The sequence below is a fragment of the Leptodactylus fuscus genome, chromosome 2 (assembly GCF_031893055.1).
Source record: "Leptodactylus fuscus isolate aLepFus1 chromosome 2, aLepFus1.hap2, whole genome shotgun sequence".
NCBI classification, from domain to species: domain Eukaryota; kingdom Metazoa; phylum Chordata; class Amphibia; order Anura; family Leptodactylidae; genus Leptodactylus; species Leptodactylus fuscus.
In genome coordinates, this window is record NC_134266.1 from 52,067,951 (window position 1) to 52,094,258 (window position 26,308).

Consider the following 26,308-nt stretch of genomic DNA (forward strand, 5'->3'; position numbering starts at 1 on the left):
CTGTGATATATAGGGTTATATGATAGAGGAGAGAAGCTGAGCTTTGTGATATATAGGGTTATATGATAGAGGAGAGAAGCTGAGCTCTGTGATATATAAGGCTATATGATAGAGGAGAGAATCTGAGCTCTGTGATATATAGGGTTATATGATAGAGGGAGAGAAGCTGAGGTCTGTGATATATAGGATTATATGATAGAGAGAGAGAAGCTGAGCTCTGTGACATATAGGGTTATATGATAACAGAGGGAGAGAAGCTGAGGTCTGTGATATATAGGGTTATATGATAGAAGGAGAGAAGCTGAGGTCTGTGATATATAGGGTTATATGATATAGAGGGAGAGAAGCTGAGTTCTGTGATATATAGGGTTATATGATATAGAGGGAGAGAAGCTGAGGTCTGTGATATATAGGGTTATATGATAGAAGGAGAGAAGCTGAGGTCTGTGATATATAGGGTTATATGATATAAAGGGAGAGAAGCTGAGCTCTGTGATATATAGGGTTATATGATAGAGGGAGAGAAGCTAATCTCTGAGATATATTGGTTTATAGGATAGAGGAGAGAAGCTGAGCTCTGTGATATATATGATTATACCATAGATGGAAAGAAGCTGAACGCTATAGGATTATATGATAAAGAAGAGACGCTGAGTTCTGTGATATAGGGGGTTATATGGTATAGGAGAGAAGCCATGCTCTGTTGAATATAGGTTTATATGATACGGGGAGAGAAGCTGAGCTCTGTGATATATACAGTTATATGATCCCTGTATGTGGGCAGAGTAAAAAGGTTTATACTGTCTTTCCTTTCTCCTTCTATTATTTGCAATGTAAGTTAGTGATAGACAATCTGAAAAGGGAGCATCTGACCCTATTTTACAGGTATTTGGCACTGAAAACAGGGTTGAAACTGGGGTGGATAGCCACACAGCTCCATATGGAAAAAAAATATTGTAAAAATCAACTTGGTAAAACAAAAATACAAAAATACGCTAGCTTTTTTTTCTATCTCCAACTGAACATACCCATGCGTACTAATCTCAGTTAGGGCAGTAGAAATTACCCAACAGGTTTACTATTAGCCCTTGAGACCCTGTGTATAATAGATACGAGACCCTTCACCAAGTTGCCAGTGCTGTCACAGTTATTGTATACCATATGTATGTATTACAGCACAAATGTGGCGGCATAATTTTGTTATGCAGCTAATCTGTCATTCCACCTGAGTAAGGAGCCCTTAGGACCCCTTAGGGATAGAATCAAGATGAATTTCTTTTACAATCCTCCTTATAGCTGCAATACTGGCAATATGAGATTGATGAAGAAACTAAAAATGTCTTAATTAGCATCCAATGTCCATGATCTAATGATGACAATGTCCATGATCTAATGATGACAATGTCCTATTTTACATGATAGCGTTTTGTATGGACAAGCTGAACACTGTGTATATGGAATGTAAATGGCGGCTTGTTCCTTTATCCCTTTAGCTGAGCTCTCTTTGTATTCTCCTCCTTGCTGTCTGGTGCCCTGACCTTTTGAAAGCTGTTCCGATTAGAGTTAAGAATTTATCTCCTCTCGGTGAGGATGTTGGCTCCGACCAGCTGTCCTGTTCATGACTTGCTGACTATTTTTAGGCCTGTTTGTTCTCGAGAAATTTATTGTGAGGAAAAGGCTCTGTGCCTAGCAGAAAGGGGCAATGCAAGGAAATCAATGTTCCTGACCAGTCCACTTTACCCTGCGAATATTAGACAGCTGCCTATACATCATTCATCCTATGAAAGAACAAAGCATTATCATACAAGTGATTCCACCATATCCACCATGGAAAACGTATTTGCATATCTTTTCCCAGAATTCCTAGGCCTGGCTAATAAGTCTCCCTAACATACTGTAGATCAATCGTTCTCAACCTGCGTTTCATGTACACCAGGAAGGTACGGGTATGCACCAAGGCTCAGAATCACTGGTCAAGATTACATGCCAGTAGCACCCTGCGTACTTTAAAAGCGCAATAACTCCTTCCATAAGTAGTGACAGAGGCTCTCATTGCAATAAGTAGTGCCCTGGAAAAGTGGTGAGCTGAATTCCTCACTTCCCACTCCCTTTCTGTTCCAGGCGTACAGCAGGTCCCATAGCAAAGAGGAAGCATGGCAGAGTAGGGAGTATTGAATGGAGCTCACCACTCACTCCCAAGGCGCCAATAACTTCAATGAACGTCACCATCAGTAATGATGGAAGTGCCCATTGCACTTCTAAAGGATGGCACCCACAACCATACGAAGGCTTCTGTCTAGTGCAAGGGGTCCAGCATGTAGTTCAGCATGTAATATAAACATCAGCTAGGTTTGGGGGCACTCTGGGGTCCATAAAGTTACATGTGAGACCAATATGGATACTATGGGAAACATTATGTTGTATTTGGGTGAGCTATGGAGGCCTATATATTGGATTTGTGGGCATAGCAATATACAGTAGGTACTAGTATGTTACATGTAGGGACACAGTGGCAGCCATTTCATAACTGTTCTAAGTCATATAAGTGATCTCTACTTTGAGGGTACTCACTTGTGACTTTTCCTTACTAGGGGGTACTTTTCTTGAAAAGGTTGAGAAACCCTGCTGTGGCCACACTTCATGTGGACTGATTGATTTAGTGCTGGGTGTCATGTATAATGTAGGATCTGTGCTTTATCTGTATGTTGTGCATCTGTGCTACTTAGTATTTGTGTGATATTTATTGTACTATGCTTCAGCCTGTGAATAGTCACGTGAATGCTAGTTTTCAATCAAAAACTTGTCAGGGTTTTTTTCCTTCGCTATCTAATAACAGAATATGACAGATGGAGAAATAATAAATTCTGACAATAAGTAAATTCTGACCGGACTCCTAAGAGTCAGTGAGAGTCCTGCTTACGGATACCTTCACGGTTAGCACTTTTATGGGGGTTTGAGTGTATGCGAGGTAAGTAGGACTTTCACTGCAAAGGGTGATCCCTTATTGTGCAGTTTCATGGACCGTCTGTACTGAATGATCCCCAAATCCTCCCCTTTACTTTTGAGTAACACCCGAAGTGTTCTCCTTGATGGGCAATAGAATTGTCATTCAGGAACAAAGGACAGGAGCTGGAGCATTTAGTGCTGAGAGCATAAAACACCCACCAGTAAGAGACGGCCAATGTACTTAAGATTTCAGGCCCTTCGAGGAATGAAACATGCTTTCTCGAATACGCAATGTTTAATTTTCTTTACATCACCAATCTAGCACTGTGAGGGGTCAAAACTCTTGATAGACACCCTTTAAACCTTCTTTGATCATTTAGTTCTTTAGGGAACCTCAAAAGAGACCATTACGTAAGAAATACACATTAAGAGGCAAGAGCAAGATTATTCTAATGAGCTAGGAGGACGACGTGTATGCATCTTCAGAGGAATTAATTGGTTTCCAGATGGTCGCATAAATAGTCGATCTTTACAACGAGACTTTTTTACATTGCTTTGCGGGTTTGGTAAGATTTTATTTTTAAAGACTCTTCTTGCAAACCACATAGTCAGCCAGCCATAGTAAAAACTACAATGAAACAAGTAAGATGTGTAGTGTAATAAAAGCACTTTTGACATCATTTGACCCTTATAATTAATGTAGTCCACAAATGATTATTCTTCAAGCAATATAACTTCTGAATAGCCGATGTCAGTTGGATTTCTGTTTGATATTTGTGACCGCCAAAGAGGTTAAAGGTCATACCAGGTTTGTATAATATATATTTTTGTTACGTCTAGGAGGAGTTAAATAGGCACCAACTTTTCAACAAACTTTTCACCCAACTATAAGTTTGTTGAAAACCAAACTATAACAATCCTTTGCACCCGAGCCTAAGGATGGGTGAACCTCTGAATATTTGTTCGGACAAAACAATCCATCAATTCACTTTGGTCCAAAATTGTTTGATTAGAACTGGATGTGAAATTATTATACTTTGACGGTCTTGTCATGATGTCTTGATGCCCATGTCACTGCTGAGGACCAATCACAGGCCTGGTTTTTTTGTGATTTCACACAAGAGCACCAGACGCCGGCTCGGGTACTCTTTTGAGACGTCACGAAGGAGCAAAAAGCAGATTGTCAGATACTGCGAGGAGGCCTGAAAGACATTACGAAAGGTGTACTTTTTTTTAATCTGTTACACCTCCCTTGGGTCTATTACTATGATACACTGAAATATCTGCTGAATTCCTTCTTGTTAGAAGTGTTAGAAGTAGACAGACTGTTGATTACAGAGATGTCATATTACAGATCACAATAGAAATCTATGGAGACAGTAGGGGAGAAGTGAGCAGAAGTAGAGAGAGAGAAAAGATACAAGCATATAAGAGACTGCAGCCAACTAAATAGGAAGTATTTTATTGCACCCCAAGTGCTTTATTCACTTTATTCACTACTTCTATATAATGTCCTATATGGTGCTTATGTTTCTCAATGAGGAAAAATTATGGAGCAGATTCTCCTCTTCTTTCTGTGTGCAGTCTATGATAGACATCATAACAGGTAAGCAGAGAAGTAAAAATGGAAGATGGCACCTGCAGAGAGGAAAACTAATAATATAGAACGTAAGTCACATAAGGGCGAGACATAGTGTTATGCCTCAAGTGCTACCTATATACAACACTTTATTTTATATCCTGTCTATGATTGCAGTTCCCTATAGACTAGCTAAGTAAGAGCTGAGTCCATAAAAGGCTGCGTATAGGCAACAGATGCAATATAAAATAATCTTTTATCATTTGTGGGTGACTTGGAGACATTCCGTCTCTTCTGTTGCCGATAAACTAACAAATGGACTTAGTTTTCTTGAAGCAGATTGCAGGAAGAGGCTCAGATGCTAGAAGTCATTATTTACATTCGTTTCTGGGGAAATTAAGGCTGAGCTGGCAGTATAAGCTACTTTTCTGGTAATCTACAATGTTCTTTGCTTTGAAAAGCCATTTGTGCAACATGTAAGTGTACCATCATTCCAATCTATTTAAAGTACCAACATTTGGAACATAAAAAACCTATTGATAATCATAAAACAAGCAGTGAGCAGAAAGCCCAGCATGTAATATTAAAGATAAATTGATAGAAAGAGACAATGCTGAGGTCATTTCATCAAAGTCATGAAATGATGGAGGAAAATTGTTCCATGGGCTTTTACAGTCTTGGCCCGGATAATGTGAATATTCATGGAAATGAAATCAGATGAATCTCGGCACAAAATGAAGTTCTATTTTATATTATAGAAACGGATTTATGTACCGCAAAAATCCCTTTGTTTGTAATCAAATATTTGTGCACGAAGGTGACGGATTTCTCTGTGCTGAGGATTTTAAAGGGACTGTCCCCAAACATGGCCAATGGCCACCACCGTGTTACAGAACACATTGCAGAGGTAAGCATGCTATCTTTGTTAGGTATGTCACTTCTTTGTAGATTTTGAGAAACCATGGTGGCTCAGTGGTTAGCCTTGCAGCACTGGAGTCCTTGGTTCGAATCCTGCCAAGAACGACATCTGCAAAGAGTTTGTATGTTCTCCGCATGTTTGCATGAGTTTCCTCCGGGTACTCTAGTTTCCTCCCACACACCAAAGACATACTGATAGGGACTGTAGATTGTGAGCCCTATATGGGATAGTAACTGTCAATGTCTGTAAAGCGCTGCGGAATATGATGGCGCTATACAAGTAAGCATAATAAATAATTACTTTGAAGTCTTTTTGAAATGAGGCAGTTGGTGCACTTTGGGTGGGAACAATGCTCTTGCTGATCAAGCAGGATGAGTAATGGGGAGGAAACTCACTCTAAAATCTCACTTGAATCCATCTTGGTCTCCCAAGATGTACTGCAACTCACAGAGGTGTAAAATTACAAGTAACTATAGGCATCTAAGAACAGAGGGATAAGCGAGTGTTAGACCTGTAAAAGAAAAGGTGAAACACAGAAACACGAGAGTCTGCAGCAGCTAATAATAAGTTTTCTATCTCACCCCAAGTGCTTTAGTCACACTGGTACTGTTCAGTACATCTCTGTAATGTCCTCTGTTTTGTTCCTGAATGAGTAAGTGAGTGAATGAGAGTAAGGGAAGCTTCAAGCAGAGATTATTAACAATTCACAAATCTAACTTTGCGGCATTGCCTGAAGGATGGAGTGAATACCTGAAAGTGCCGGTTATTTAAAATTAAGGATGGAAAGCTGGGATTTGTGCCAAAAGATGGACCCCTGCCAAAAAGGATAACTGTTGTCATATCTTTCCATAAGGAACAGGTGCTACTGTACCTAGGCTCATATAACTATGTAGCTTGTTCCATCCATTTACTCTAAATATACAATACATTTATGTAGTGCTGTGACATTCATTCACACACAACAGCTTTCTTTCCAATTTTTGCACTTCTTCCATTCACCTGAATTGGACACAAATCTGTTATGTGTGAATTTATCCTAAACAAGGCTTATTTACATAATGATTTTGCTCTTAAAGAACAATGAATTGCACATTTCCCTAACTTCCTATCATGTTTCCTACCTCAGTCTTTTGATCATTTGGCATTGACTCAGCAGGGTTAAAAATGGTTTCTTTCTTTCTCAGCCTAAGTATAGACACAAATTGTTCTCAAATATGTCTAGTCTTAGTTCTAGGGGCGAAAACACACAATGCAGCGCCAGCCGCACGCTGGTCCATACTGCCGATGTTTGCACTTACCTTGTCAATCATTTATCGATTATTGCAGGTTCAGCTGGTAACTGCTCAACTACACATCTGATGCACACTCGGCACTGCTACATCAGATGTAGCAATCTGATGTAGCAGAGCCGAGGGTGCACTAGAACCCCTGTGCAAACTCAGTTCACGCTAATAGAATGCATTGGCCAGCGCTGATTGGCCAATGCATTCTATTAGCCCGATGAAGTAGAGCTGAATGTGTGTGCTAAGCACACACATTCAGCACTGCTTCATCAAGCCAATACAATGCATTAGCCAGTGCTGATTGGCCAGAGTACGGAATTCGGCCAATCAGCGCTGGCCAATGCATTCTATTAGCCCGATGAAGTAGAGCTGAATGTGTGTGCTAAGCACACACATTCAGCACTGCTTCATCAAGCCAATACAATGCATTAGCCAGTGCTGATTGGCCAAAGTACGGAATTCGGCCAATCAGCGCTGGCTCTGCTGGAGGAGGCGGAGTCTAAGGTCGGACCTGAATGGAGACTGGTGTGGAGCGATCTTAGACTCCGCCTCCTCCAGCAGAGCCAGCGCTGATTGGCCGAATTCCGTACTCTGGCCAATCAGCACTGGCTAATGCATTGTATTGGCGTGATGAAGCAGTGCTGAATGTGTGTGCTTAGCACACACATTCAGCTCTACTTCATCGGGCTAATAGAATGCATTGGCCAGCGCTGATTGGCCGAATTCCGTACTCTGGCCAATCAGTGCTGGCCAATGCATTCTATTAGCTTGATGAAGCAGAGTGTGCACAAGGGTTCAAGCGCACCCTCGGCTCTGATGTAGCAGAGCCGAGGCTGCACAAGGGTTCAAGCGCACCCTCGGCTCTGATGTAGGAGAGCCGAGGGTGCACTTGAACCCTTGTGCAGCCTCGGCTCTGCTACATCAGAGCCGAGGGTGCGCTTGAACCCTTGTGCACACTCTGCTTCATCAAGCTAATAGAATGCATTGGCCAGCGCTGATTGGCCAATGTATTCTATTAGCCTGATGAAGTAGAGCTGAATGTGTGTGCTAAGCACACACATTCAGCTCTACTTCATCGGGCTAATAGAATGCATTGGCCAGCGCTGATTGGCCAGAGTACGGAACTCGACCAATCAGCGCTGGCTCTGCTGGAGGAGGCGGAGTCTAAGATCGCTCCACACCAGTCTCCATTCAGGTCCGACCTTAGACTCCGCCTCCTCCAGCAGAGCCAGCGCTGATTGGCCGAATTCCGTACTCTGGCCAATCAGCACTGGCTAATGCATTGTATTGGCGTGATGAAGCAGTGCTGAATGTGTGTGCTTAGCACACACATTCAGCTCTACTTCATCGGGCTAATAGAATGCATTGGCCAATCAGCGCTGGCCAATGCATTCTATTAGCGTGAACTGAGTTTGCACAGGGGTTCTAGTGCACCCTCGGCTCTGCTACATCAGATTGCTACATCTGATGTAGCAGTGCCGAGTGTGCATCAGATGTGTAGTTGAGCAAAACTGACTCAGCACTGCTAAGTCTCTGCATTCGCATAGGAATGCATTGGCCAGCCTTCGGCCAATCAGCGCTGGCTCTGCCGGAGGAGGCGGAGTCTAAGGTCGGACCTGAATGGAGACTGGTGTGGAGCGATCTTAGACTCCGCCTCCTCCAGCAGAGCCAGCGCTGATTGGTCGAGTTCCGTACTCTGGCCAATCAGCGCTGGCCAATGCATTCTATTAGCCCGATGAAGTAGAGCTGAATGTGTGTGCTTAGCACACACATTCAGCTCTACTTCATCAGGCTAATAGAATACATTGGCCAATCAGCGCTGGCCAATGCATTCTATTAGCTTGATGAAGCAGAGTGTGCACAAGGGTTCAAGCGCACCCTCGGCTCTGATGTAGCAGAGCTGAGGGTGCACAAGGGTTCAAGTGCACCCTCGGCTCTCCTACATCAGAGCCGAGGGTGCGCTTGAACCCTTGTGCAGCCTCGGCTCTGCTACATCAGAGCCGAGGGTGCGCTTGAACCCTTGTGCACACTCTGCTTCATCAAGCTAATAGAATGCATTGGCCAGCACTGATTGGCCAGAGTACGGAATTCGGCCAATCAGCGCTGGCCAATGCATCCCTATGGGAAAAAGTTTATCTCACAAAAATCACAATTACACACCCGATAGAGCCCCAAAAAGTTATTTTTAATAACATTCCCCCCTAAATAAAGGTTATCCCTAGCTATCCCTGCCTGTACAGCTATCCCTGTCTCATAGTCTCAAAGTTCACATTCTCATATGACCCGGATTTGAAATCCACTATTCGTCTAAAATGGAGGTCACCTGATTTCGGCAGCCAATGACTTTTTCCAATTTTTTTCAATGCCCCCAGTGTCGTAGTTCCTGTCCCACCTCCCCTGCGCTGTTATTGGTGCAAAAAAGGCGCCAGGGAAGGTGGGAGGGGAATCGAATTTTGGCGCACTTTACCACGTGGTGTTCGATTCGATTCGAACATGGCGAACACCCTGATATCCGATCGAACATGTGTTCGATAGAACACTGTTCGCTCATCTCTAGTGTTAACAACATCTTCCAACAAATACAAAGTTGTCTTAGTGACGTTTATTTGACCCGATGGTGACAATAGTCCTATCAATTTGCATTTACATCCACAAAATAAATCTTCTCTTCAAGCGAAATTGTCCTGACAGCCTGTGAGGTTATGTGAGCTCCGCAAAGGTCGGCTGTGCACATGGCGGTATTACTGATCGGGATTTTAGAAAGAAGAAGGAATTGAACTGTTAGGAGAACATTGATCCTTCCGTTACAAGCAAGAGAATTTAGACAGATGGCATATTAGAAAAGTGGCGAAATAAAATTAATGAAGATTTTGCACTTGTTGGAAAACTATTTCCATATGTTATTTTTTACAAACCAGGTGAAATTTTACATCTACAAATGTAGATTATTGACGCTCCATTTGATTAACTCGTGTAAAGCTAGACTTTTTTTTTTACGTTTTTTTTTTTTTTCCTGGTAAATTTACACTTAACTCTACTTAAAAGTATTCACATGGTGACTTGCACCGCAGGCCGTAAACCTGTCTCTTTCGATCTTTGGGGTGGTAGCGTTTAAGGCTGCCTTCACACGGAGTAACGCCAGCTGCCATTCACAGCTGTACACGCGAGCACTGCGGAAGGCTCCCTAACACTTACCATTCACTTCAATGGGAGCGCTTGTAACGCCGGCTTTACGAGCGCTCCCATTGAAGTGAATGGGAAGTGTTTGGGAGCCTTCCGCAGCGCTCGCATGTACGGCTATGAATGAGGATTTTTACAAACCCGACGTTACTCCGTGTGAAGGGAGCCTAAAGCTGCATGGAGGCAATGGAGACACTTCAATTGAAGCTGAGGCAAAAAAAAATCTGATTTTGGTTCAGGTCCCGCGTTGCGGAGACGTAGTTTTCTTTGTTGAAGATTTTGATGAGGTTTTTCAAGCTAAATCCAGGAGTGGATTGAGCAAAAGATAGAAGTATAAGAACGTCCTATATATTTCCCATTCCTTTTGTAGCCATTCTTAGCATTAGCTCAAAAAACTGCAACCAAAAAAGCTGCATTTCCGCAACGTTGGGTGGTTTTTGCTGCTGTGTCTTGGCTATTAATTCTGCAGTGTGTTTATTCCGCCTTGGCTTCATGCACATGACCATAGGTAGTGTGCAGGTCTATTACAATGCAATGGATGGCACACAGATTGGCATCCGTTTGGCACACAGATTGACATATGTACACCATCTATATTTTTCATGGACCCATACACTTGACAGGATGGACTCTTATTCCTATCTCCTAAAAGGCAAAATGGTCACAGCCTAAAACACACCAGGTACATATAAGAAAAACGTTTCAGCTTACATGTCAAGCACAGCGAGAATGTTGAAGAGGCGTTGTTCCAGTGCAAGGAAAGCCTGGTCCAGCAAAGGCAATTTTGTAATGGCAAGGAGAGAGATTTTTCCAGCACTATGAGACCTCTTGTATGGTTAAAAATGTAACATTTATTCTGGAGATATACTCCCATTAAAAAAGTCCATATATATATACACATCAGAAACGGGGTGCAGACAGGATGGATGGGAGTCGAAAAAAACGACGCGTTTCGAGGTGTTCGAGGTATGTCGCCCCTGTGGGTGTTCTGTCTCTCAGTCACATGACCAACTCTATTTTACTGAATGGAGCTGGGGAATCCATTATGTCACAGAGCTGGAATGACTGCCGGGGAGACAGAGGAACAAGAGTTTTGGTCTTCACTGCAGCCCTCCGCGAAAGTAATAAATGGGAGTCTGGGGGACCAGGGTGCACATAAGTAATAAAGCCTATCCAGTGCAGGGAAGGCGATGGCAAACTTTATTCTTCCTTGGATAACTTCTTAAAGGTCTGCATATAAGTACTCAATCCTATAGTCCATGGTGGGACCATTAAAGGATTATCTTATACTCAAGCAACAACTTTGTGTTGTATATCCATTCCCTTACAATAGTGACATATTGCTGTTAGAAGCTGCAAGCATTGCACTAAATACGGACATTTTTATGAGAAGCTCATGGTCAACTTTACAGAATTAGTCAGTTGCAGTTATCCAAGGAAGACAAATGGCTCTGTTGTTATGACTCATTGAAAATATGCAAGACTTGGCAAGACTACACAACAAACAGCAATTTCTAAAGCCCCGTCTAATTCTGCATATCAGAAGTGTACAGTCATTGCTCTTTGGGCTGTCGCAGTAATAATTCATGAGGGCATTGATCATTACGGAAAAAGCTGTGTACAGACTGGAGAAGTCATCCAACAGCTACTAAAACAAGTCACATTCTGAAATGTATCTAGATACCTTGTGAACGGTGCAAGATGTTCAATGTTAATTGAGATAAATTGGCATTCCCTTACGTCCCACCAGCGGCACAATGTGGGGTATTTTCTGCCCCTGTGTGCTGGTAGGACAGGCGGAATTTTTAATTAGCCAGGTTTAATCCCCTGGCTGGTCCCTATAAGAGGGCACCAAACCCCTCCCCCTGCGTGTTTTTTTTCTGTCCTGTGTGTGGACAGGTGGGGAGGACTTGGTGTCCTCCTATAGGGCTCAGGATTTACTTACCGTCCTGAGTCCTGTCCCTCGTCGGCTGTCTGCTTCACTCGGGCTAGGAAGGAAGCAGATAGTCAGCTGCTGCAGCAGTGTTTTTACCCTCCCTCCCTCCTCTTTCCTACCTGCAGCTTTGCAGGTTACAGCCGCGGCGTGCTGAGCTGGAGAGCACCTCCGTCGTGCTCTCCGGCATGTCGGCTTCAGTGCCGCGGACCTCGGGGAGCCGGAACCTTTCTCCGGTTCCCTAGCAGCAGAGGAGGCTTCTTCGGGCGCGTACTTCCGGCGCCTCACTTCCGGTTGCGGCGGCGGCCGCGTCGGAATTCAATGTTGTGTCTCCGGAGTTTGGGGGGACCAACAAGCAGGCAGAGGCAGTGCCTCTGTATCTGTCCCCCCCCCCCTGCTTTTCCTTTTTTCCAGCAGGCAAAGGGTTGCAGGGAGGGGGTGGGGGGGCGGGCTTCAGGCACTTAGAAGGGAGGCCACTGCAGCACTTAGAAGGGAGGCCAGGGCTTTGACTCCTTGCCTTCCTAGCTTGTTCTAGTGGGGCTCCAAGTCTCTACTAGTGTTAGTGCTATCTGCTGGTTGCCTTGCGACTGTTGTGCAGTTCAAGCACCTACGCCTGGTAAGAAATCATATGATTTTTATGTATAAGTTGTACTCCTCTTACCCACTGATTATTGTTTAGGTGTGTAGCGGTTGCTACTTTACCATCATGTCTTCCTCTACCACTCCCCCTGGAGCTCAGGAAAGGAGAAAGTCCTCATCTAAGAGGAAGCACTTTTCCTGTCGTGATTGTGATATCCCCTTGCCTGATGGTAAGTGTACTGGGGGGGGTAGTCTATCTCTCCCTGCGGGAGTGTTTGACAGGCCTTTATGTTCCCAGGGTATGATTGGTCTCGCTGTCGTTCCTGCAGAGGCCCTCCCCCTGAGGAACATTCCCCAAGGGACATTGTGGTATGGATAAAGGAGTACATGGTGAGTACGGTACAGAATACAAGTGGAATGATGGGTTCCTCACTTCTGGTAAGCTCCTCATCCTTGTCTTTTAGGATGAATCTTTAAAGGACATCCGTACCTCCATTACGCAGCTCTCTAAAAGGCAGCGCTCAGAAGGGCGCTCTGCTTCTCTTCCCTCCCTAGAAAGACTTCAGGTGGAGGATGACTCCTGCCCCTCGGAGGCGCAGTTGAGTATGGCCAGCAAACCCATTTTTCCATGGGATAAAACATCAATTTTGCTGAAGGCCATCCGGTCAAGGGACCAGGTTGGCACGGGGGAAGCCTCCGCTTCTACCTCTGGGGGGCAAGGGGCCTTCCAAGTAGATGCAGAACTATCTGCCTGCATGGAACAAGAGTGGAAGTTCCCAGAAAAGGCTCATGTCGCCTCCCGGGTGTTTAAGAACCTATATCCCGTAGACCCTGCCCAGCTGGACCGCTGGGGACCGCCACCAAAAGTTGACCTGGCGGTTGCAAAGATGTCCCGTCGCACCATTGTACCCCTAGAAGATGGGTCTAATTTACAGGACCTCCTGGACAGGAGAATAGACTCATCCTTGAAGAAAGCATACGCCACCGCTGCGGCGCAGTCTAGGGTGGCTATAGCCTCCACCGAGGTGGCGGACTTCCTTCGTGCCCGTTTAGCGCAACTGGAGCAGGATATAGATGCGGGCATTGGAAGGGACGAGATTCTGGCTTCAATGGCGCCGGTACATCTGGCGGCTGATTTTCTGGGGGAATCCTCCAGACAACAGCTACGGCTGGCTGCTAAAACAATGGCCCAGACAACGGCCGCAAGAAGACCGCTGTGGCTTCGTCCATGGAGAGCAGATCTGCCATCTAAGTACGCACTCTGCAGCCTGCCCTTCCAGCCTGGTAGGGTGTTCGGGCGCGGCCTTGACGACCTTATGGAGGGTCTAGCCGATGATAAAGGCAGATCTCTGCCTCAAGCCACCAGAGGCAGAAGACCTCCCCCAGGGAGGGGTCGAGGGGCCACTCCCAGAGCTCAAGCCCAAAGACGCTCCAGGTTCCGGTCCAGAGGCTCTGGCCGGGGGCGTGCCAGGGAGGAGCCAAGAGGTAGGCCGACCTTTTGAGGAGGCGCCGCTCTCTGTGGCCCAACATCCTGTGGGTGGGCGTCTTGCCCACTTTTTCTTCATGTGGAAACAGGTCATCAAGGATCTGTGGGTCTTGCGGGTGGTTCAGCAGGGCTATGCCCTAGAATTCAGTCATCTTCCCCACGATCAGTTCATCATTACTCGTGTCCAGGCTGCTTCCCAACAAGACATCTTGGAGGCAGCCGTTCTGGAATATTGGTCGAAAGGAGCCTTGGAGAAGGTTCCTACTCAAGAACAAGGACACGGAGTCTACTCCCCGGTTTTCCTCGTCCCCAAGCCATCCGGGGGCTCGAGGATGATAATAGATTTAAGGTATCTCAACCGATTCTTAAAGGGGAAACCCTTTCGGATGGACTCCGTAGACTCCGTAACAGTGTTCCTTCAGCAGGACGAAGTAATGGTAACCTTGGATCTAAAAGACGCGTACCTGCATATACCCATCTTCCCTCCACACAGAAGATACCTGCGAATAGCCGTCCAGATATCTGGCCACAGAGAGCACTTTCAATTCACCGCCCTCCCTTTCGGCATTTCTTCAGCCCCATACGTTTTTACCAAGACGATCGCCCCCGTCGCCGCCGCTCTGAGATTAGAAGGCCTCTTCGTGGTTCCTTACTTAGACGACTGGCTCATAAAAGCTCAGTCTACTTCGGTACTCCACCAACATCTTCAGATCGCCGTATCCTTCCTGCAGAAGTTGGGATGGGTGATCAACTGGGAGAAATCCGAGATAGTGCCAGCCACCCGAAGGAAATTTCTCGGTTTTACTCTGGATTCTCAGACCATGCAGATCTATCTCTCCAGCCCAAGGAAGCTCAAAATAGAGGCAGCTGCCCGGTTCCTCTGCAGAACTCGGCGGGTAACGATCCGGACCGCCATGAGAGTTCTAGGCCTGATGTCATCTTCGGCCAGAGCGGTTCCTTGGGCCTTATGGCATTTGCGTCCCCTCCAGAAGGAAGTGTTGAGCGCCTGGAACAGGTCTCCGCAGGGACTGCAAAAGAAGATCTGCCTTTCTCCCAGTACCCGTCTTTCCCTCAGATGGTGGATACACCTGAAAGACGGAAGGTCCACGGTTCCACCAGTGTGGACCCTGCTGACGACAGATGCATCCCACTGGGGATGGGGAGCCCACCTGGACGACAAGACGATTCAGGGCGCTTGGGCGCATCCGGAAGAGGGATCATCCAACCTGAAGGAGCTTCAGGCAGTATTCCTTGCTCTGTGTCACTTCGCCCCACTCCTCAAGGGGAAGGCAGTCAAGGTCCGGTCAGACAACATGTTGACGGTGATATATATATATATATAAACAAGCAAGGCGGCACCAGATCCCCGGCTCTGCAAAGAACCACGAACCTAATTTTCTCATGGGCAGAGAAGATCCTGTCCCATCTATCCGCTGTTCACATCAAGGGCTCCCTGAACATAGTAGCGGATCAGTTGAGTCGGGGTATTACCGTATCCGGAGAATGGTCACTTCATCCAGGAGTGTTCCAACAGATCGTCCAAAGATGGGGTCTCCCAGAGGTCGATCTTATGGCGACCCGACTCAACGCCAAGGTGGAAAACTTCTGCTCACTGTATCAGGAAGACAATCCCCTGGCAGTGGATGCCCTGTCCATCCCGTGGAGGTTCAGGCTGATTTACATCTTCCCTCCTGTTCCCATTATACCCAGGGTATTGATGAAAATAAGACAGGACCAAGTCTCGGGTATCGCCATAATCCCGTTCTGGCCAAAAAGGACTTGGTTTGCCCAGCTCATGAGGATGAGTCAAGGCATATATTGGAGGCTTCCCCCCCTCCCAGACCTGGTAACTCAAGGAGAGCTGCTCTGCCAGGATCTGGGAAGATTCAACTTGACAGCCTGGAGGTTGACCAGTCCCTATTAAGGAATAGAGGACTTTCAAGTGCTGTCCTGAAGACGTTGTCATGTGCCCGCGCAGAGTCAACTAATAAAAGTTACCAAAGGATTGGTAACATTTTTAAGACCTGGTGCCGGGAGCACGAAGTGGACTCTGTGGACCCCCCAGTGGGGGTGATCCTGGACTTCCTTCAGGACGGCCTAGACAGGGGGCTCTCGATCTCCACCTTAAAGGTGCATGTAGCCGCCCTGTCCGCCTGTCTGGGGAGGCGTTTTCTCAAGACTCTCTGGTAAGCACCTTCCTAAAAGGGGCGGGGAGATTGAGACTGGCAGTAACTGCTCCAATCCACAAATGGGACCTCAGCACGGTCTTGACGGCACTATGCGAGAAGCCATTCGAGCCTCTGGAAACAGTGGAACTAAAGTTTCTCACCTATAAGGTGGCATTCCTCTTGGCAGTAACTTCGGCCAAGAGGGTGAGTGAGTTGCATGCTTTCTCCTGTGAGAAGCCATACACTAGTTTCTTTGAGGACCGGGTCCAATTGAGGTATCTTCCAGGTTTTACACCCAAGGTACCCTCCGCTTCCAACAGATGCCAGTTGGTCACGCTTCCGGTTTTTCATCCAGCGCCTTCCACAGCGGAGGAAGTCAAGCTGCACTCATTGGACTTATCCAGATGTTTAGGTATATACATAGAGCGTACTCGCTCTTTCAGGAGAGCAGAAAACCTGTTCGTCAATTTCTTTGGGAAGTTGAAAGGTCTTGCGGCTTCTAAGCCCACCATATCTAGGTGGGTGAAGGAGGCCATCAGAATATCATTCACGGCCCAAGGTTTACCTCCGCCTACCTTTCTGACGGCGCACTCCACAAGAGCAGTAGCCACTTCATGGGCAGAACGATGCGCTTTGCCGCTGGATCAGATCTGCGCGGCGGCATCCTGGAGCTCGGACTCCACTTTCGTAAGGCATTATAGGCTAGCCAGCCATACTGCTGAGGCCTCGGCGTTCGGCCGGACGGTGTTGAGCTCGGTTGAGCGCCAAAACCCACCCTAAGAGGAGAACTACTTGCTATCTCCCCACATTGTGCCGCTGGTGGGACGTAAGGGAATGAGGGGTTATGTAGATAACCTGTTTTCCCTAAGTCCCAACAGCGGCACAAATCTCCCTCCCTAAAGAAAAAAAAAAAAAAAAAATCCGGAGGAGAGTTGAGCATGACATGTACAGCTGGTTCATGCATTTTATTTAAAGCTTATGTGTGTTGTATATAATGATATACGTGTAAACATCACAGTGTTGTATCAGGTTCTGTGAATAGGACCTATTTTTGTCACTTGGTATTAACACGCAGGGGGAGGGGTTTGGTGCCCTCTTATAGGGACCAGCCAGGGGATTAAACCTGGCTAATTAAAAATTCCGCCTGTCCTACCAGCACACAGGGGCAGAAAATACCCCACATCGTGCCGCTGTTGGGACTTAGGGAAAACAGGTTATCTACATAACCCCTCAATCCCTCTAAAGTAAACATTTCACCCAAATGTGTCATTTGTCAACCATCCAATGCACTAATACCGTCTATCTTAGGGTGGTATTAGATGTAAAGATATTTCTAAATAAGAGCTGATCGGCTACAAAGTATGCTGATCTGCGCTCATCTCTGTACCATCCTGATCACAGATCAATGAAGAGCTCGTGCAGGAGGAATGATCCCTAGAATGATTGTTCCCTGGGCGATGTGCATTACATAGGGCGATTTACTCCCTACAGTCTATGATAGTCTGTCCTGCTGATCACCCAATGAAGAAGCAACCGCTTGTCCATTGGATGATTGTCGGTAATATTGCACAGGCTAATTGTTGGGAATCAGTGCTTGTACCAGTGTTCGTTGCGGACAATTGGTTGCTAAATTGCCCTGTCTAATAGGACATTATAACTACCTACAAGACAAGGGCAACACAGCTTGGAAAGTTCCACAATTCCTCATTTTAATCTGTTTTAGTAATAAGATTTTTCTATAAATAAAAATAGGTAAAGAACTTCTTTAATATGGAGATAAGGATGAAAATGTGACAATATAATAATTTCATAGATGAATTATATAGACTGTGACATCAGTGTGAAATCTCCTGACAAATTATGCTGGGAAAGCACAGGATGGTCTGTCTATATAAATATATATATATATATATATATATATATATTTATTTGTGATGGGTAATTCATGAACTAATCTTTAGAGCATCTAACTCATTTAGTTCACTTTCCTGGCAAATATCATGAACTAAAGCAGGAGGGAGGATTGGAAGGAAAAAGGCAGAGATACAGCACAGCAGCGTCCCCTGCAGGCTCACTCACTGGCAGACTACTACTTGCTTTTTAGTTCCTAAAGTTAGTTCAGCAATTCATTCAGTTTAGTTAGTTCACAAGTCACATTATACAGTGCTGCATGGCGTGCTTAAGGCTGTACTGGAGTTCTATTTACTCCTCTAGGTATTTTCTCCCTCTTCTTATTAAGATCTCATAGATTACTACACTGTATGAAACTATTATTAACTTTGCAGCAAAAAAAAAAAAACTCATGGAAAGACCACAGAAGAAATGTATTGTGTTTCTCTCCGCAATTGTACCAGTATTTCCATAGGTATAATTGACATGCTGTTATTTAAAAAAATAAATAAATACATTTTTGAAAACGCAGCTTTTCCACTGTGGATTTTTTTCTGCAATGTGTAGATGGGATTAACCAGAATCCACAGAAATCCACTTTGCAGGTACTGTAAAATGTTGCTCATTTTGCTGCAGTGTTTCCAACACGGATACGGATTCTGATAACTAGGGTCTGGAAGAAAGATCCATAAAATGCTAAAATGTTTTAAAAAAGAAAGGAAGGAATTAAGGAGGGAAGGAAAGGAAGGAAGGGATTAAGGAGGGAAGGAAGGAATTGAGAAGGGAAGGGAAGGAAGGAAGGAAGGAAGGAAGGAAGGAAGGAAGGAAGGAAGGAAGGAAGGAAGGAAGGAAGGAAGGAAGGACGGAAGGAAGGAAGGAAGGAAGGAAGGAAGGAAGGAGGGAAGAAAAGGAATGAAGGAAGGAAGGAGGTAAATAAGAAGGGAATGAAGGAAAAGAAGGAAGGCAGTAATTAAAAAGGGAAGGAAGGAAGGAAGGAAGGAAGGGAGGGAGGGAAAGAGGGAGGAAGGAAATGAAGGAAAGGAAGGAGGGAATGAAGGAAAAGAAGGAAGGAATCAATTAAGGAGGGAGGGGAAGAAAGAAAGAAAGAAAGAGAGAAAGAAAGAAAGAAAGAAAGAAAGAAAGAAAGAAAGAAAGAAAGAAAGAAAGAAAGAAAGAAAGAAAGAAAGAAAGAGGGAAGGAAAGGAAGAAAGGAATTATGGAGGGGAAAAAAGGAAGAAAAAGAAGGAAGGAATTAAGGAGGAAAGGAAAGTAATGAAAAGAAGGAAGGAAGGAGGAAATGAAGGAAAGGAAGGAAGAAAGGATAGGAAAGGAAGGAAGGAAAGAAGAAGGAAAAATAGGTTTAACATAAAATTGGCTTGAATTGCATCCACATTAGATACATTGAAAGCACCAAAATTGCAAAAAATGCAGATGTATGTTCCTGAGGTACCATGAGTAATAAAAATTGTGAAATAAGTAAAATGTACACAAAGTATAAGAAATCAATATAATGCTAATGTCTTCTGCCGGCAATGCATGCTGGGCTTACAGCTGGAGAACGATGCCTGAGCTTACCATTGAGGTTCTTAAGGGAACAGTCTTCTTACAAATAATTTATTAACAGGTCCTTTTTTCTTTCTTTTCCTCCCCGTTTGTGCCCTGGTGAGGAGAACTGCTGGATTTAAAGTAGAACTACTGGAGTGTATAAAAAGAAGCAAGCTGCATCTCCTTCAACCAGCCTGGGAGATTTATGGCTATACTAAATGGGTGTGAAAGCTGTGAGTTCACTGCCTCTGCCCCCTTTGTTTAAGGCATCAAAAAGCATTATGGACTTCAGGAGAAGATTTTCCAATCTAAAGCTATGAAATAGAAATTGTAAGCGGGTAAGGCAGGCAGCTACTTGCCCCATGTAATTCCAGCCATCCATTTGGCTCTCTAGGAAGAGGCAATGAATTCCTTTGGCTACAATGACTTTATATGAGTGGAGGACACAGGGAATGCCTTACTTTATGTCGATTGGTATTTCTATACCATGTTCTCCAATGTACAGAAATCAGATTTGCAGGCCGTTGATTGCCGAGGTTCCTGTTACTATGTAAGTGATGTAAAGCAAAGTGACAGTGTGAGCAATGATCCCATTATAAATCCATTGCATTTCTTTACAAAGTGTGGGACCAGAGAAATCTGGAGGATTCATATAATGGTACATGGTAACAAATACACAAAATCCTCTGACTATATTTGCATTGTATTTAATATCCTTTTTAGCATTGGTATCATTATAAATGCAAATACTACTATCAAGCAGAGGGGAATTTGTCATTGAAGTGTTTCCTTTGGGAATTGTGCTAACTTAGTCCTATAGTAAACTACAGCACGACAGATGTTAAAGCGTTTGGTTAGATGTTATAGACTGGAATATGATAGATATTGGGGGAGGAGGTGTAGCTAAAATTAGGAATAAAGTGTTTTTAGCAGGTAGGATGATGGTAACTATGAATATGGGATGAAAAGCAAATTCTGCGCTGAGCGCAGCTGTATCATGTACATAGACATACTCCCAATATAAGGATGACAGATGGCTTTCCAATACCAGGATCTCCTGTCATATGACAGCTGTTCTGTTCTTGCCTTATCCATTATCCAGTCTTAGAGATACATAGAACCTAACAAGTTGCAAAACTCAAGAGAAAAGAATAAGAACATAGGGGACAAAGCAGTGAAGTGACCACAAGACAGAAGGGACTAGGACCAAAAACACTGAATTGTGTTAAAGGGAAAATGTCACTTGGAAATGCAATGCAATCTGTAGGCAGCGGGTTATAGAACAGGAGAAGGTGAAACTGATTTGTAGAAAATATACCGTATATCAAATGAAAGCTCTTCTCTTTCTCTGGTATGATATTCATAAATTATCCTACAGATATCAGTATTATAGTCTAGGAAATCCCCTTTAAGTGTAAGGCCTCATGTAGCATTGCAAATTTTCCCACAGAACTTTTCACAGAAAGTTCCTAGAGTTTTCCTCTGTAACGTTCTGCTTCAGTTATACCTATGCAGAAACTGACGGTGTTTCCGTAGGTATAATTAACATGCTACAATTTCCAAAACTGCAACGTGTCCGCTGTGTGTATTTTACCGCTGTGTGGGGATGGGATTCACTAGAATCCCTTCCACTACACAGTGACTGTAAAACACTACTTTGTCCCGCAAAGTTTCAACTGCAGGCAAACCACGGCGTTTACGCCACATGGGGCCCCCGGACTAATATGCGTGGTACATACTGTTTTCCAGTTGTAGGTTCTACTGTATATATAACTTACCATATGATGTGGACCTCTGTGGGGTATATCACTGACTCCTACATACTTGCAATAATACACATGAGCGCCAGGTGCACGACTATGTTTACACGGACATGCAAAGGAAGCCCGCCTTATTCAGCTGTTCATTTAGTAGCTTGTGAATTAAGTATAACCAGTAGATCTGTCGCAAGGCTGCAGGGGGAAAAAGTAAAATTAATTTTCAAAGAAATACCAGAAAGGTGTTGAAGCTGATGTGTTCTTTGTTTTTTGACAGAGCCGAGCTCTCCCACGGCTTGTGATTAAAGGTTAAGCGGCCGCTTTCTTCTGTCTCAGCAGCACCACTTACGCATACAATCCTGTCATTTTATTCTTCAGCACTGATGCTTAAAAAAAATAACAAAAAAGGTTCACTGAGCCGTTCTTTCAATCTCCCTGATTCACTCTGTGCAGTTCCACTGAGTCGCTCATATGCAGTGTACCAGGACTCCACAATATCATCTGTGCTTTATATGGCCGTGTTCATTGCTATTACAGTGTGCGTGGCGAACATGCCCAATCCTCAGCGCTATAAATATATTAAAGGGAGTGTGCTGAAAATTTAGGTTTTTTTATGTATTCAAATCAGCTAAATATATCACTTTTTTACTTTCCTATTTCCTAAAAAAAATTATTTTTATTTTCTGTACCATCTTGTCCGAGCTTTAGTCTCAGCATAGTCATAACCAGGGGCATAACTACCAGGGTATCAGTGGTAGCAGCTGCCACAAGGCCCGGGATATTATGGGGTCTAGCGGCAGTCGCTACCCCTGCGTGGGGGGGTTGTTATTTTTTTAATAGGCCATTACCTGCTGGAGTAACCCCAGCAGATAAAGGGTCCTATTTACTTACCCATCCTGGCTCCTACTGACGGCCGCCGGTGCTTTCCCTTCTGCGGAGGCAGCTGTGAGCAGGAACCAGGATCGCTAAGTAAGGCCGTGGGCTTACGAACCTCAACACACACTGCTATCATTATACCCGGGGTCTTTTCAGACCCTCGAGTATAATGATTGTAGGGCTAGGAGAGGTGAGGGAACACAAAAAACACTGTTACTTACCTCTCCTGGGCTGCTGCAGGCTTCGGGTCTACTTGGTGACATCACAGACGTCATGTGGGCCAGGCTTGCGTCTTTATGCGTCACAACACAAGCCTGGCTCAAGTGACGTCTCTTCTATCATTGAAAATGGCTGACATCACCCGGGAATGCGTCTGAGCCCAGGAGAGATAAGTAACAGTCTTTTTGTTATGTTTGTATCCTCCCCTGCGTCTCCAATTATTATACTCTGGGTGGGGGGGCCCATGTCAAATGTTCGCCTTGGGGCCCCAACATTCCTAGTTACACCACTGGTCATAACCATAAGCAAGAAAGACCGGTCAACTCATTGAGGGTCTATAGAAGAGTTTTCTAGGCATGTTCTTTGCAGAGAAGGGGAGTAGATAAGCTCTGAAGTCATATATTGTCAGTAGTGGATGCAAAGATGGGTGTTACATGAAGTTATTGATAAAGCTGTAACCTTGTGTTGTAACACTTATATCTAGGTGTACTACTGCTGCAAAGAGAATCTCAACAGTATTGCATTGGAAAGTGTCAGTTTATTATTAGGCTTAGTGACCAGAGTGAAATTTGCAGGATATAGTACTTTTAAAAAAGTACAGACAGTGACATAGTTAAATCTTAAATAAATATATCTAAAATTCTTAAAGATATTTTGATCATAAAAACTTAGTGTAAGCCGATGGCTGGTCAGGTCATGGAGGAGGTGTACATCTCACCCAGACTACTAAGGTGGGTGAGATGAGAAAACTCCAGAAGGAATGTTTGTTCTTAGCAGACAACTTTCATCTGCTGAGCATTTTGGTAAATGCTCAGTATTGGGCTGGATTTTTAGGAATGGCAGGTAGGTTGGTAGTGGGACCTGTCATTCCACCCCCCTCCAGTCCACACTTTGGGGATGTTCCGGCAGCGACTCAGCTGCAGAGAGTCTGCTCATCAAAGGAGGCTTAAGAAGTCAGCTCCAGCAGCAGACTGTGGCAGAGCTTGGCTGGAGAGTCAACAGAGAGGTCATATTCTTGGAGCTGTGTCCTGAATGATTCTACTGGCTTTTGGATTTCTGTTATTCTAGGTGAGGTAACCTATTCTATGTTTAGTTAGAGCCTAGCCGGGCAGGTACCGTATTTTTCGGACTATAAGACGCACTTTTTTTCCCCCAAATTTCGGAGGAAAATGAGGGTGCGTCTTATAGTCTGAATGTGGGTTTGCAGCATGGCCGCGCTACTGCCACCGCTGGTTTTCTTCAGCGGCAGTAGCGCGGCAATCCGCAGGCCCCGGCAGCTAAGACAGTCCCCGGCATCTGCTGTAATAGACCGGCGGATGCCGGGGAGTGTCTTAGCTGCCGGGGCCTGCGGATTGCCGCGCTACTGCCACCGCTGGTTTTCTTCAGCGGCAGGAGTGTGACAATACTGAAGGCCCCGGCAGCTAAGACACTCCCCGGCATCCGCCGGTCTATTACAGCAGATGCCGGGGACTGTCTTAGCTGCCGGGGCCTGCGGATTGCCGCGCTACTGCCGCTGAAGAAAACCAGCGGTGGCAGTAGCACGGCCATGCTGCAAATCCACTCCTCCTCCGCAGGTCCCGACAGTTAGTTAGCCCCCCCCCCCCCCGGCCTCATACCTTTAGTGATGCAGGCCGGCTCCTGCACGGCGAGGCCGCAGGAGCCGGCCTGTTCCGATGACAGCCGGGAGCCTAATGAAGGCTCCCAGGCCTGTCATAGATATATATTACTATCGCGGCTGGTCTATGAGACGGCAATACACTTGTATTGCCGTCTATGGGACTTGCAATCAAATGATTGCAGGTTCAAGCCCCCTAGGCGGGGGATATTAAAATAGTAAAAAAAAAAAAAAAAAAACCACTTAAAAAAAATATAATAAAAAATAAAATAAATAAAAGTTCACCTCCTTTCCCTAGAATACATATAAAAGTATAACATTACTGTGAAACATATACATTAGGTATCCCTGTGTCTGAAAATGCCCGGTCTACACCTGGCCCCACAAAAAAAATGCCCTATACATCCCCGTACAGCTGCAGGGTCACCTGTCAATGTGGCCTTGCAGCTGTTCCAAAACTACAACTCCCATATATTAAATATTTTACCATTTTTTGCCTGAAAATTTTTTTTCCCTATTTTTCTCCTCTAAAACCTGGGTGCCTCTTATAGTCCGAAAAATACGGTATTTATTTTTGTATTGTTTCCTTTTGTTGCTGCACTACCTTTTTAAGTGAAAATAAACTCTACCTTTGTTTTGGACTAAAGAGACTTTTGCGTCTATGCCACCCCACCTAGCAACCCCAGACCCTGACATTAGGTAAAAGAATTGTAATTTTGTGGTGGCACATCCCTTTAAGATAAGGTACCACGTAGCGAAAGCACGTGCAATTTTGCTTTGTTTCCCTCTCAGGACTTTCTGCCTCTATTATACCTAGATTATGGGGATAACAGCTATCCTTAGGGAGAGACCACATTCTCAGGTATGTGGAGACTTATACAGCCATAGTTGCTCCACTGCAAGGGAACTTGGGAAGAATATGTCTTGGGAGACAGATTTGCATATTCTTCCCATGTTCTATTATACCTATACAGAAAATACCAGCGCTTCTGCAGATATAATTTACATGTTGAGATTTTCTATGTAAGAGAGAGCAGATTCCACCAAAAATTCTAAATCTTAAATATATGACTTTCTCTCCACTGGTTTCAGTATAAAATTGTCGAAAACTCGATGGATACCTGGTAGACCCCATTCTAGTCTATGAGGTTCATGGGTGTCCATGAGTAACCTCTATTTTAGTGGGCCGGCTCTCCATCGTTCATGTCCCACAGTGGATAAAAACAACAGAGAGCACGGCACAAGTGTGAACCTAGCCTTAATAACAAAAGGTTTGTGAAATTTGTAATTCAACTAACCAACACTTCCTTTTCTGGATTTCTACTTTCAAGGTAGACTTGAGACCCTACCCTACATTTCCAATGGCCTGCCAGTCCTGCTGACATTGGTGCGTGTATGGCCACCTTAAATGTTGACGAAAAAGTAGCAGCCATTGTCAACTATCTTAGAGGATATAAAGAGCTGCCTTTGGCCATTGGGTCACCCAAAATGCTTACAATACATGCACACGTCTCTCTCCTCCTCTTCTATGTGCCCGTCTTTCACTTGCACCCCCATAGTGTCACCATTTTGCCTGCTTGCGTTAGAACACAAACAAAAAGCCACATGATAGCTTGTATAGTCTTTACAACATGCAACCATACTGAGATTTTCTGATAAATATTACCAAACCAACACATGGATAAAACATGAAGTGAAAATAAAACTGTGACATTTGTCATTAAAGCTGTCAAATTATAGCTGGAAATTACGTATACATCAGCTGGAATGCGCCAATATCTTTACAAAACGCAGAAAAATAATTGATGAAAATGAAATCTAACTTGGTAATAAAGTAGACCTGTCACCTACACATTAAGCATACATCATCATAAGAAACCTACAAACACACACGGCTTTTATTTAGAGCTTGCTGAGCTGTAAAGCTTCCCCTATATCAGCTTTTGTATTCCTTCATTAATCTCAGTTATAAGAGCCGTCTTCTCACCAGGTATAAATATTCATAAGAGATAATGAGAGTCTGGATATCCTATGTACATACAGAAGGAGGACTGAGGGGGTTATTGTTCTCCTTACTGTGCTCCTTACTGTGCTCCTTACTCTTCTCATTACTGTGTTCCTTACCGTTCTCCTTACTGTGCTCCTTACTGTGCTCCTTCTTTTTCTCCTTACTGTTCTCCTTACTGTGCTCCTTACTGTTCTCCTTACTGTTCTCCTTATTGTTCTCCTTATTGTTCTCCTTACTGTTCTCCTTACTGTTCTCCTTATTGTTCTACTTACTGTTCTCTTCTCCGTACTGTGCTCCTTACTGTTCTCATTACTGTGCTCCTTAC

At 44.5% G+C, this 26,308-nt stretch overlaps 1 protein-coding gene across 1 annotated transcript in view; it reads left to right on the forward strand.

Moving 5' to 3' along the window:
* SEZ6 (seizure related 6 homolog) overlaps positions 1-26,308 on the forward strand; it is a 481,362-nt gene that overhangs the window by 279,556 nt on the left and 175,498 nt on the right. The gene's annotated exons all lie outside the window — the stretch shown is intronic.